Source organism: Notechis scutatus, chromosome 2 (genome assembly GCF_049901735.1).
Source record: "Notechis scutatus isolate UNSWTSFEM ecotype Mainland chromosome 2, rNotScu1.2, whole genome shotgun sequence".
In the NCBI taxonomy this organism is placed as follows: domain Eukaryota; kingdom Metazoa; phylum Chordata; class Lepidosauria; order Squamata; family Elapidae; genus Notechis; species Notechis scutatus.
The window spans coordinates 190,585,664-190,599,820 of NC_142010.1; positions in this window are offsets into that span (position 1 = coordinate 190,585,664).

The following is a 14,157-nucleotide window of genomic DNA, read 5'->3' on the forward strand; positions in this document are numbered from 1 at the left end:
AAGGGTTCCCTTTTCCAGGAACCTATACCAGCAATATGTTATTATCATACCTATAACTTTCCCCTCTATTGTTTTTTCTGCTATCTGACTCAATGCAAATAACTTTGAGTGCTCTGGTTAGAGTCCAACAGGTTAAAGAACACAAATCAGGATAATTTTAATTTATCCATAGTAGAACAATCAAAATGTCTGAGAATATTGCATCCAGTTTTGGTTGCCACGATATAAAAAATATGTTGGGACTCCTCTAGAGTGCAGAGGGAAACTGGAAGCTAAAAGATACAAAGAACGGTTGCAGGAATTCGGTATGTCTAGTTTAATGAAAAGAAGGACGAGGGATGGCATGATACCAATATCTGAGGGGCTGCCACAAAGAAGAGGGGGTCAGCCTACTCTCCAAAGCATCTGAAGGCAGGACAAGAAGCAATGGATGGAAATTAATAAAGGGAAGAACAACCTAGAACTAAGGAGAAATTGCCTGACAGAACAATTAATCAGTTGAACTATTTGCCTAATGTGGCCCTCAATGAAATCGAGTTTGACACCCCTGGTATAGGCAACGAAAGACTTTCATTAAGCTCATTTTGGTGAAGACTCTGTGGTGTTTTGTGGGCAAATAGCTACTGACCTCAAATAAAAATATATAAGAGGCAAGTACAAATGTTATGTTGTGACATTACCAAGTACCTTTCATCACAATTGCTGTGGATGCTCAATGTAGTGTCTGTGGGTTAAAAAAAATGCTGGCTATGTCTCCATGAACTTTTTAACCCCTATTATGCAATTAACCCAATGTTGTGGGTTAATTCATACAACGCTGAATCAGAAACTGAACTAATTACATAGGTCGGGGCTAGGCGTACAATAAAATGATACGTGGTTGGTTGGTTTGAAGTTCAGGTTATTCTGCAAACATTTTTTTGTTGCATATAAGGAATAGAAGGTATGTATAGAATAAAAGGATTGGTCAAAGCTAAAAATAAATTGATACATGGCAAAGAAAGGAAACCACAGAAAAAATGTAGTTAAAGCCAAATGTGAAAGGCAACATATAAATTTCAATTACATTTTTCTGCTCAAAATTTCCCTATAGCGGATGTTGCTTTTGATGACAAATGGGTTTTCCTCTGTTAAAACAAATAAACACTTTTTAAAAAAAGATAATGTTCCTTAAGTATCTCTTGGTCCCTTCTCATTGCTAATGCATTTGTTGCTACATGGATATGAGCCAATCTCATCTAGCCCTTAAGATTGGTAGGGAAGTAATAGACTTGGAGCTGACTTGTACTAAAGCTATTTATCCCCAACACTGTCTACATCAGCAAAATGTCAAAAAAGCAAAAACACGTTGCTTATTTTATTTAGTGAAGGTTAGAGCTAGGCTTAGAGATGAGCTAGATTGGGTGTGAGATGAAGGCAACATTGTGAGTAAAGCGCATATAAGTTGGTGTTGCTAGGACATGATGCCATGACCAAAAGAAGAAATAAAATAAATCGGCAATTAGTTTTCTCTGTCTTTCTAATTAGATCCGTTTCAAGCAAGACTAAAGTAAGACAAAACAGCTTCTAGGATAATCAGGAGGCATGGATGTCACCACTAAATAACATAAAATGTCTTTTCTTTTTTAAAAATAGTTTTATTGAAGTTTTTAGTAAACATAGAAGAACTCATAGAAACTAAACTAGAATTTAAAAAAAGAAAAATAGAAGAAAAGTTCAGAAGGTGCAGAAAAAAAGTTAGAAAAACAAAAAAATATTATTGCAACACAAACAATAATAAAGAAGTGGCTTCCAACCTTCATCATATGAGTATAAGCTAATATAGTAATTTTTCACCTTCTTTTAAATTTACAAAAGAAACCTCTTTTCCCCATAGGCTGATTTGGTGCCAGGTCTTTGTTGGATATAATGTTTTAATCTGTTTGGCTTTGTAGTTTTAATATTTTTAATGTTATTTTAACTTTTGATTGGGAGCCACCCAGAGTTGGTTAGAAGATGGGCGGCTATATAAATATTTCAAATGAAATTAAATAAATACATAAAATCCACACAGAATGGGAAATTGTGTCTTTTCAGTCCTGATTTGGCAATATCGAACGGTTTACCCTGATCAAAGAGTCCCATAAAGAGGCAGTGTCCAGGATTTCTTCTCACATCTGTACCATGTCCATATCCTTTTCTTCCCATGAAGAGGCATCATCCAGAATTTTGGGTTGCAGCTCTTCCATCTATAGATCCATTTCTAGATTTGTCTTTTTGATCGTTGGTAATCTCCATGTTGCTGTTCTATGATGTCTATGTCAGGTAAAAGTTTTTTAGCGTTTTTCTCATCTTCTAAAACATTTATCCATTGAAATTGGTGTGCTATCTGAGATATTAGTTATTAATATCTCAATCCAGCTTTCAAAAAACTCTTTAAGATAAGAAAAAAGTATAGCTGCCTTAGTTATTTTAACTCTTTCTGCCTGGTCCTTCAGTTCCCTCTAGTGTCCATTTATTAACTTCATCAAGTCTCAGTTCCTGATATGGGTTTAGTTCCATTTCAGTTGTTTCTGAGTATGTGTTATTTAATTATATACTTGCTTTTCAAATCTTACAGCAAAAATAACTGGTATTCCAAATCTGTCTGGTCTCACGGGCCATTTAAACTTTCTTGAATCTAAATCCTCTCTCTCTCTCTCTCTCTCTCTCTCTCTCTTTTGCCAATTGTATATTATTTTAAATTCTCAAGTCTGTTTAATTTTTTTTTAATTCAAAGAAGAAGGTAAAACACTTTGGGCTTCACTTTAAGCTTGCTGCTTTGAAAGTCTCTATTATCCATGAAGTGGCTAAAATGAAGATTTCCAAATGTGATGGGAAAATGAGTTTGATTGTCTCTGATGCTGCTGAGGCATATTTTATATTGTTTTATGCTATTTCATGAGGAGCTGCCATTCAATGCACTTGTGGGTGATCTCCTGTTCTGTTGTTTTTTTTTCCTTGATAGATTTGAAGGACCGACTATGTTATTGGTCTTTCATTCTTCACAGAAGTTGACCTCTCCAGTCATTCACAGATATGTCTTCAATTAGCCACAATTCACCCTGGAAGCATTAACTCAGCAAATGTGTTCTTACATCTATTTCCTTTCATTTCCTGCTTGCAGATATTGGAACTTAAGCATACTGATTATAAGCTGAGGCTCTGGTTTGCTGTAGCATATTTATGCAATAGAGCAGAGTAGAGTAGAGTAGAGTAGAACAGAACAGAAGCAGAACAGAATAGAATTCTTTATTGTCCAAATACGATTGGATGCACAAGGAATTTGTCTCCGGTGCATAAGCTCAGTGTAATTAGATAGATAGATAGATAGATAGATAGATAGATAGATAGATAGATAGATAGATAGATAGATAAATGATAGACAGACAGACAAACAGCAAATAATAGGTCATAGATCACAAATCATAGTTACAATCATTAATCATAAGTTACAAATAACAATTGGTAAATCATAAGAAACCAGCAGGAAAACATAGTAGGAAAGATGAGAAGATGAGAAAAGGTAAGAAATGAGACAGTGCTGTGGGAATTATGTGTTTAGCAGAGTGATGTCTGTCTTTGAGTCTAATTATTTTGGCATGCAATGCCCTATAGTGACATACTAAGGGGAGATGATGAAATAGATTATGTCCAGGATGTGAGGAGTTTATAGATATTTTCTCAATCCTCTTTCTGGTTAGTGCAGTTATACAGATTCTCAATGGAAGGCAGACTGGTTGCAATTGTTTGGGTTTTTTTTTTCCAGTCCTAACTATCTGTCCTGTTTGGTTGTTCTGTCTAACCAGACCTGTCTGTGAGATACAAATGACAGACTCAATAATTCCTCTGTAGAACTGTATCAGCAGATCCTTGGGCAATCTGAGCTTTCTGAGTTGATACAGGAAGAACATTCTTTGTTCTTAAAGCAGAGAATAATACTAATACTAATGATACTAATGATACTAATGATACTAACAATAACAACAATAATTACTAATAATAATAATGGTATTTCTGATACATTTTTAAATGTTTAGTTGACTAAGTTTCATGTTTAATAATGAGATAATAATAATAAATTATTATAAAAATAATAACAAAAGCAGAGGATCACTGAACTATCTAAAGTATTATTCCCAAGTTGCACAGATCTAACCATCTTGATTAAAAAACCATGCCTTCAAATAGAAAATTGCTAGCACAGATATACTTAAAAAAGGTAAAGATTCCCTTTGCACATACGTGCTAGTCGTTTCCGGCTCTAGGGGGCGGTGCTCATCTCCGTTACAAAGCCGAAGAGCCAGCGCTGTCCAAAGAAGTCTCCATGGTCATGTGGCCGGCATGACTATGAACGCTGAAGGCGCACGGAATACTGTTACCTTCCCACCAAAGTGGCCCCTATTTTTCTACTTGCATTTTTTACATGATTTCGAACAGCTAGGTTGGCAGAAGCTGAGCTCCGTTACGCGGCGCTAGGGATTCGAACCACCAAACTGCCGACTTTTTTGATTGACAAGCTCAGCATCTTAGTCATGGAGCCACTGCGTCCCTGATATACTTTACAAGTAAGGAAACTTTGCAGATGATCTCTTTGAAGAGAGCCTTTTGCAGTTTATGTTTTGAAGTCTTCTTTTGGGTACGGAATGCTTTTGTGTTTAGCATATTATCTATATGGTTTTACCAGTTATGTTAATTTGTGAATTATCAATATGTTAATAAGAAATATTCACATCATATAAGTAGAAAAATATATTTTGATACGCATAAATGTGTTTAGATAAGCAGTAAATTAGGGAGGCAGACATTTTATTGATTATAGGTGCGAAAGGATTAGGAAGTAACTAGTCTGTAGGCTGAAGCTTGCTAAAATGAGTGTGAAAATATTATTTTTATTGGGAGAAAATGAGACTGGAGAAAATGAGAATAAGCATAACTGATAAACTATCCATTTCTATTTTAAATGTGCTTATGAAAATGTACACCGAATGTGAATTTTCAGTTATAAATAAATAATTGCTGAAATAAGCTGGAACAAAATATGAACAAATATAACGTTTATAAAAAAAAATTACCGACTCCTTTTTTGAAATTAGTAGAAAGTGCTTGGAGCCCATATAACAATAAACCTTCTCCCCAACCTCACCTTTCCCTGGGAATAAAACGTTATGATCATACACCATTCTGACTTCAGTTGAGTATTTTTAAAAACATTCCATAATCATATGCTCTAAGAATGGAGATTTTACATCTAATTCATAAAACTCATCACATGTGGCAAAGATAATCATTTTTCACAAACAAGGACAAGCTACAAATCTATCAAATTAGACTAGTATTAGGTATGAATTCTGTTCACACCCAGATATACACATAATGAGAAAATAGCAGTAAAGGTAATATGTACATGGGCAACACGTTAATCAAATAACTCTTCAGGTGTTCTTTTGGTTTTGGATGTGCATATTGATGGTTTGACATTGTGTGTGTATGTGTGTGTGTGTTTATAAAGAAATAATTAACTTAAATTTCAGAGGGCCAGGAATTAATACGCAATTGCTTCCTGCTATGGGGAAATCTTTCCCAAAATCTAAATAGTAGAGGTCCTATTTTTAGGTGGCAGAAAAGTAAACTTTGTTTTCATGGAATGTACTTTTGTTGCAGATTTCTTTAATTCATTGCTATACTCTTTTTCTCAGAATAAACAGCAGATACTTTGCTAATTCAAAATAGATCTATTTTACAAAAATGTTTATAGCTGATTTAATTGTCCTTATTTTAAAATAGTAAAAGTAAACTCTAACTTTTCAGCTTTTTGTCCAATTCCTAATCATCTTAGGCTTCCTTTCGATTATTTGATGGTGGTAAGCTGAATAATATACAAGGTACCATCTGGCCATCTCACTACAGCCTTACGGCATTCGGTCAGTTTCAGCCCCTTCCCTAATAATTCCCACCCTAAAATCTTCCCCTTTTCACAACAATCACGTATTTTATCAATTAACATGTTAAATTGTTACCTTTACAAACAATCAGCCCTTCCTTCAAAAAGCAACATAGGGTTCTCCATACTTTCCCCTCCACAATCATCCTGAGATGATGTAAGGTACCTCCTCACGGCTGACTGGGGATTCTGAATCTAGGACAGTCCAGACCTGTCCAACAGCTTCCATCAATCAATCATCAATCAATCAGAATACAGCTGGGTGGGACTTTGAAGGTCTTCTGCTCAAGCAGGAGACCCTATATCATTTCAGACAAGCGACTGTCCAGTCTCTTCTTAAAAACCTCCAGTGATGAATCACTCACAACTTCTGGAGACAAGCCGTTCCACTGATTAATTGTTTTCACTGTTACTCCTTCATTCCAGGTTGCTTCTCTCCTTGATTAAAGCTACTACTTTTATGGTAGCTGACACATTATAGTAGTCAACTGGAAAGCTGGAAAAAATCTCATGTGTAATGCTTGAAAAGTGGTTTGAAAGTTTAATGCTGGCCAAAGTACTAAAAATATTTTAAACTGCTTAAATGCACTTATAAATAAATATACGCACACAAGAAATAAAATACAGGAAATTGTGCCATAAACGTAAACGGGCAAGCTTTTTGAGCACTTCCTGGATCCAAATAACTACAGCATGTATATGGAAAAGTTATTTGGGTAAAATGATTGAAACATGTGCTTTTTGTTTGTGCGTATTGCAAAAAATGAACTCTTGACTAAAAGTGCCTATGAATAAATAAACTTACATTGTAAGTATACAGCAAGACTTTCAAGTTCCATATTTTTTTTTCAGTACTGGTGTTTGGTCTGCAAAAATCAGTATTTTTCATAGATGATGGATTAAACAGTTTCAATATGGTGGAAATTCAGGAAATTATTAAAGAAATCAGATAATATTCTGCTTTAGATCTGGGAAAGCAGGAAAACCCACCTTATCATCAAATAAAACAAGAATAACAAATTATTGCTGTATTTCATTGTTAATCTCTTCTTTAAAAGCTGAATAGGAATATTTATCATTTAACCTGGATTGCTGCTCTTTGCTATCCTGCTACCTGAACGATCACAATATCCTTTTCATGCTGTATCTTGGATCATAGTTTAGAAATTCTAATATCCTAACAGTCTAACATTCACTACATTACAGGATTGAGTTTCTCCCATGGGAAACTATTCTTCACTAAGTTTGCAGAAAAAAAGAGTTAAAATTCTAATGAAAACAGGTTTGGCTATATCCATATGGCAACTCATATCAAGAATGCCTTCACTTTTGCCCAGCTTGGTAATGAATACATGATGTTCTAGCTTTTATAAATATGAGGAAAGAGACCCATGACTTCAATCTTGTTTGTTTGTTTTTATTGTGTAGCGTAAAGTGACAAAAAGAATTGAGGATTATTGTATATGACTGGATATTCAGACAAGCAAGAAGACATTTCTTTTGAATATTTGCTGAGAATCTGGACAGCAGAAATAAAACTGTGCACATAATTCAACTAAATGTGAGAGAAACAAGAAGGCCAATCATTAAGTTCGGTGGAGAAAAGTTTGATTTTAAGAATCCTATTACCAAATCATCTACGGAGCCAGATTTCTTCAGTGAAATGATGGAAGGTATTGGATCTCCCCTATTCACTAGTCGTCATTGTCAAAAAGCTCTTAACACAGGAATAAAGACCTCAAAAGAAAGCCCTTTCCTCTTCCCATGGAACATATGCTTGCAGATCCCCAAGCTGAACCTAATGCAATTACCTTTTCCTGAGGAAATGCTGTTTGAACTCTTGCTTTGAAGCAGTTCCTCTCTGGATCAAGAAGTTATAATTGGATATGAGCTCAGGTTTTGGCTGAATCCCAGTGACATCACCTGACCCGCACCAGGATAGTGGGGAAGGTTTGGACTCTGAAGCCCAATCTTATTTCTCCAATGAACGATAATATATTTCAAGAAGGAATATCTGAAAAAAATGTGTACTTGGGGAGCAGAAAATGAATTTCAGGCTGCGTGTTTCCTCTCTTTATTAATTGCCTGAGCGTCTAGATTTAATTATTTGTTCTCTCTGAGCTGAACTCTTGGCTTGGAAAAGGACTCTAAGAACAGCAGGAACGAGTGTAGAGGCTGACATGGAGACTGTTATGGTACGAGGAGGATTGTAGCTCAGTGCAATGCCATTCCCCTTTTGGCTCAGTATAGTGAGGTTTGTGGGTCTGATAGAAGCCTCTTCTTGGATCCCTGCACAAATTCCTTCACTCCTTGGGATCCCTCCAAACTGATGTTGATTTCTGGCTGGGGCTCCAGCAAGCTGCTTGGCTCTACAGGTGGCCGATTGGAGTCTGGTTCCTGCTGTCATCTGCTAACAAGGGTGGACATCAGACTTGGTGATCAATCTTTTTCTTGCCACTGACAATATCTTGGCCCTGAGTTGGCCTCCATAGATTATAAAAGGCAAGTGTCAAGGACGAATCCAACCAAGCCAGCAAATCGGGATGATCAGATCTCTTTAAGCATAACTTTATTGAGTACATCATTTCAGCATGCGTGAAGCAAAACTACTTCCGGTGGTTTTTGCCTAATTAAAGAATAAAGTCCTTCCTCCCTTCCCTCGTCACATTGTCCGCTTAGGTATTCTGGTGACTCTATGGCAAGTCCTTCAGGTCTTTGCCAAACATTTGTTGAGATGACCTTGGTTCCCATGGGATGATTTCTTGTTGTCACCTGGGACTAGCATTCCAAACCTTTCCCTAACACACACACACCCCAATAGTCTGTGGCAAACTGAGAAACAAAAAGATGGCGACAACGGCACTGGCACGTTTTCCGAACTTTAGGGTGCTTTTTTCTTTACGGTTTGACAAGGAGGAATTCAGGGGGGTGTCCCAAATTCTAGTTGGAGGACACTGAGATGGCAAGATTTATTTATTTCAGTCTGAACTCTATGGCTGCTTTGGCTTGTTGCTCTTCAGGACTCGTCTTGGATACTTGTAGAGAGTGTAAGGAAGATGATCTTGATAGAGATAGGCCAGGTCTGTTACCAAAGTGACAAGGGTTTAAAAAGATGGCTTAGGTCTAAAATAAGAAGTATAGACAAGCAACTCAGGCAGAACTCCCTAATTCTCATAAGCGTAAGGTGGGGAGGGAGCAGTAAACCACAGTCAGACATGCAAGATTCTGTTACTATAATTGAAATTAATTAAGGTAATTTTAGCCTTTTCATGGAATTGATTTCTTGATTTGATCTACATAGGGATTTAGAACTAGACATATGAAGCAGTGTGTCAGCTGATTTTCTCCCCATTTTGCAATAATTGATTCATTAAAGGTGGAGGTAAAGTTTAATTGGCATTAGTTTTTAGCTATAAAGAGAATATAGCTGAATAAGGGGTGGGAAGTCTACTGTGCAAAGATCACAAAAATCCAACAGGATGGTTGTAATTCTATACTTTGATGAAAACATTTAAATTTAATTGACTAGTGGATAACCTAAGACCTTTTCTCAGAATCAGCAGGGAAATATATTCATTTTCAACTTATAGAGAGAACTGCTTCTTGATGTATTATGAAAGCTGAGTATGCCTAAGTAAAACTGTTTTCAATAAATTGCATTAAACCTCTATGGTGAAGAATTATAGCATCTTCTCAGTTTTCACAGGTTTTTATACTGCAACGCAAAATTTTTACAGATGCTGCTTTTGATTGTAAATGTAAACATTTACAAAATTCAAAGCAGAATGCAGTATACTGCGAAAGAAATGAATTAAATTTTAGTCTGGATTCCAATTATGCTTTGAATAAAAATTATCCTCTTTGTTTTTTCTTTCTTGAATTTTGCTTTTCTTTTCGTAGAGGTATTTAGAAAGGAAAACCATCCTCCCTACCTCTCATTGTTACTAGAATGCAGCATACAAAGTGGTCTTTGAAGCACCTGAGCTAAGACAGGTATTCAAAACGAGTGCTGAATCACTGCAAAGCAACCTGTGCTTTGAAACTATCTACTTTGAAACTACAGTTTCCACAGAAAGCATTCAACCACAGATCAATCTTTAGCAATACTGCAATGGAATCCTCAAAAGGCCCAATTGAACTAGAAGAATAAAAGCAAACTTTGCTTTTCTGTTGGTAAATTAAACAGTAATTTATATTGCAGTATTTCCTAGACATCAGGCTTAATGTAATGTTGGCAACCCAACCAAGCTGGCAAACTAGCAAGGATTTTTTTTGATGTCTGATTATTCCATCTATCTTGTTTACATATTTTACAACCATGATAATATTAAGAGCGCTTATTTTCGTATGCGGTACTTGTTATTCTTGCAGAAAAATGTTTCTGTTACAGAAATTTAACAGTTTGTTTATTTTCAAGTTCAGAATTTATTAAGATCATACATAATTATATGAAATTACTTTATGCTAAATCAGACAATAGACCCTTTTAGCCTAGATTTCTTTAACCTTTCAGTTATTTTCAGGGCAACTTCCAGCATCACGGAACATACTGTCTCATGGTAATGAGAATTGTAGCTTGCAGTAGTTGGAGGAAGCCAGATTGCAAAAGTCTGTTTCACTTTGTTTGATTGGATCTTGTTAAAAAGCATTAAAATACATGGAAAGAAGATGCTCTTTCAAGTAAGGCTTTCGGTCTGTGGTTCTCTCTGCAGCCGGTTCCAATCGGGGTTAATAAGCGGGGAGAAACTCAACCTGAAGTTTGTGGGGTGACTCAAGTCTCCCACCCTTTCTGTTTTATATGCCCATGAAGCCATTTAATGAAGCCATCCATCAATATATGGCCAAATATCATCACTATGTTGATGATACCCATCCGTGTATCTCAACATCTGGTTAACCAAGTGATTTGGGTTGAGATCTTGCCTCAATGCCTAGAGCCTGGGTGTCAAACTTGCAGCATCATGTTGCTGTCACGTGATGTTTCTTCCCTTCACGAAGCTGGGCTGGGTGTGGTCTGCGCATGACACATCCTGCCCGTGGGCCGCCAGTTTAACCCCTCCTGCCCTAGAGGCTATTTGGTTTTCAATGGAAAGGAACAGGCTCAAGTTCAAGATGTCAGTGAAAATACTTTTGCTGTCTGTCTGTCTGTCTGTCTGTCTGTCTGTCTATCTATCTATCTATCTATCTATCTATCTATCTATCTATCTATCTATCTATCTATCTATCTATCATCTATCAATTCATTTTTTATTTTACATTACCCTGTTTCCCTGAAAATATGACCTACCCTGAAAGTCAGTCCTGGCTTGATTTTTACACATGTGCCCAATATAAGCCCTACCCCCCCCCCAAAAAAAAATAAGCCCTAATTGAGATCCTGCCCACTCCAGAGTGCACGGGGAAAAATTAAGCTAGGGTGGGGATAGGGGGGTGGAGCTGCCCTACTACTTACCTTTGGACAGTTGTAGCCAGGCCTCGCACACCCCGATACCTGCCTTGCCAGTCCATTTCTTCTGCAGCCGGCAAGGTTTGCAAGACTTTTCTGAAGACTTCTATAGCTGATAACAAAGCTCCGGAATGATCCAGAGCTCCGTTATCAGCTGCAGATGCCTTCAAGAAAGCCTTGCTGGCTGCAGAAGAAGTTCCTGAAGGCCTCTGACAGTGAAAAGGAAGCTGGGGACGACACATGCAAGTGAGGTTAGTCAATGGATGACATCCCCCCAAAATAAGACCTGGTGCCTTTTTTGGTGGCAAAAATATATATAAGACAGGGTTTTATTTTCAGGGAAACACCATATTTTATGTAGATATATTTGAAAATGGATTAATTAAAATATATGGTTTTTAAAAATATCTGACATGACAAAGTGGCTATGGATGCATGCTTCTTCTAATGTTAGAGATTCTCCATCTTGATTCTGATCCTTCCTCATGCAGAACTGATTGCAATTACGGATCCTTCTGGACTCACAGTTTCTCCTCAAAAAATAGATGGCTGCTGTGACTAAGAAGACTCATCTGAAATTTTTCCTGGACCTGGAATCCATCTCATTCATGATTCCTTGGTCACCTCACTTGCCGCTATTTGAAGACACCATCTCTCTCCCATCATTTCTTGCTCCATAAGATGCAACAGAGTAGGTCTGCTTCCTGGCTCATCCATTACGCAGTGTCATGACGGAATCAGGGAAACCATTTGGAATAGCATCCCCCACCCTGCAAGATTCAAACTGCCCTGACACTGCATGCATTTAAATCATCTTTGACAACCATTTTGAGATAAGGCATGATATGAGAGTCAGTTTGCTGTACCAGTTAAGGCAGGGCTATCAAACTTGCATCCCGCTGGCCAAATGTGTTACACGCTGGCCATGCCCATGCCTGGTTTAGCGAAGGGGGAAAAAGTCTCAATACATCACTTGATGATGCCGTGACGATGTGAGTTTGACACCCCTGGTTTAAGGCCCCAGCTAGAAACTGGGAGATCATGAGTTCTAGTCCCTTAGGCATGAAAGCTGGCTGGGTGACTTTGGGCTTGTTGCTCTCTCTCAGCCCAACCCAACTTACAAGGTTGTTGTTCAGGGGGGATAGGAGAAGCAAGACGTATTGGGTATGATCACTGCCTTGAGTTATTTATAATAATAATAAAGGTAGAATATAAATACATACTAAACATAAATACAATGGAACCCCAGGCCAGGAATGCTTCTGTTCGCGACCAAATTGGGTGACAACCAAAATTTTTGCTTCTGTTTTGCTTCTCTTCACGAACAGATCTTCGGGTGGCATCCAAGCAAACCCAAAAATTGCTGCAGCGATTTTCCCTGCCACGGCAAATTTCCCTTTGGTGCCTTTTTAAAAAAATGTTTTGGTCTGCGCATGCACAGACGGTCGTGCTTCCGGTCATGACCAAATTGGGTTGCGACCGAAGTCTTGGCATGGTTTACATAAATAAATATGATATACATCTGGTGTGTAATGTCTGCTTATATGGGGATATGTCTGATCCCTTCACCATTATGTTTTATTTTTAATTAACCTTTTAGTATTGTATCTATTTCCAATCTGTACACTGCCCAGAATCAGTGTTGAGTTGAGTAGCCTTAGACATCTAAACTATACATAACTAAATATGAATTGCAAAAAAAAATAATCCAAACAAGTACTAGGGGGCAGCAAATAGACACAAAAGGTTCTCAATCTTATTGCTGTCCGGTGATCGTCCGGGGTTTTGTAGCCCATATATGATAGCCCTACTTCTAAGTTTTAACCCTACCTATCATCCTAGAGCAGGCTTTCCCAAAATATGAAGCACAGCTCTCTTGAGGAGGTGCAGACAGAGTCCAGAGGAGGTATAAAGAACTTTTTAGTTACATTGTTAAAATAAATCCACCTTTCCCAAAGTTTCAGTATATTGTTTTCAATGTTCTTTGATTGTGTGTTTGGGTTTTTAGAGGAGGTGTGTACATTAACATTACACTAAAGGGAGGCTTGATGGGAAAAAAGCCCTGGAGTTTCAAATATTCCAAGTCAGCCCTCTCCTTTCTCAAAATTGGAGCATTTGATAATTAAATACCTCCATTTTGCCATAATTCTTAAAGGCAGACAAATGAAGTCTTGTATAGCCAGGAAGCAATAAAGGAAGGAAGGTTTCATTTTCCTTACAACATGCAACAAGGTATGGCTCTGCTCATGGGACACTAAGGTTTTGTGTTATGCATGTGTATACATAGAATGCATGTAAGTGCTTGTGTAAAGAGAGAGCAACAATTCCCATCAGGAAAAAGCTAGCCAAGTACCGAAAGACGAAAGCCAACAACAGCAAACAACGGCTGTCAGGAAGAAGCCAGTGCACTGCAGCCCCCTCTAGGGTACCACAGTGGAGTTAAATAAGAAAACAGCAACTGGAAGCGATGAAGAAAGGAAGAGAGTTATGAAGTTGGCTTCTTGGAAAGCAGTTGGAAAAAATGAAGACAACAACAGCAAGAGCAGAATTTATTCCAAAAAGGACAAGGTTCTATCCCTCAAAGTTTCTAAGGTAGGGGACCACTAGACAGTAGTTCCCATATGCAGTGGAGGTAACTTGGCTTTTCGAAACACAGTCTTCTAGAACAATTTTTGGAAAGCCTGCAACAAATGCCTAAAAAAAAAAAAAGTCTAGGCGCCGTATTCACAGGAATCAAGTGTATCTATAA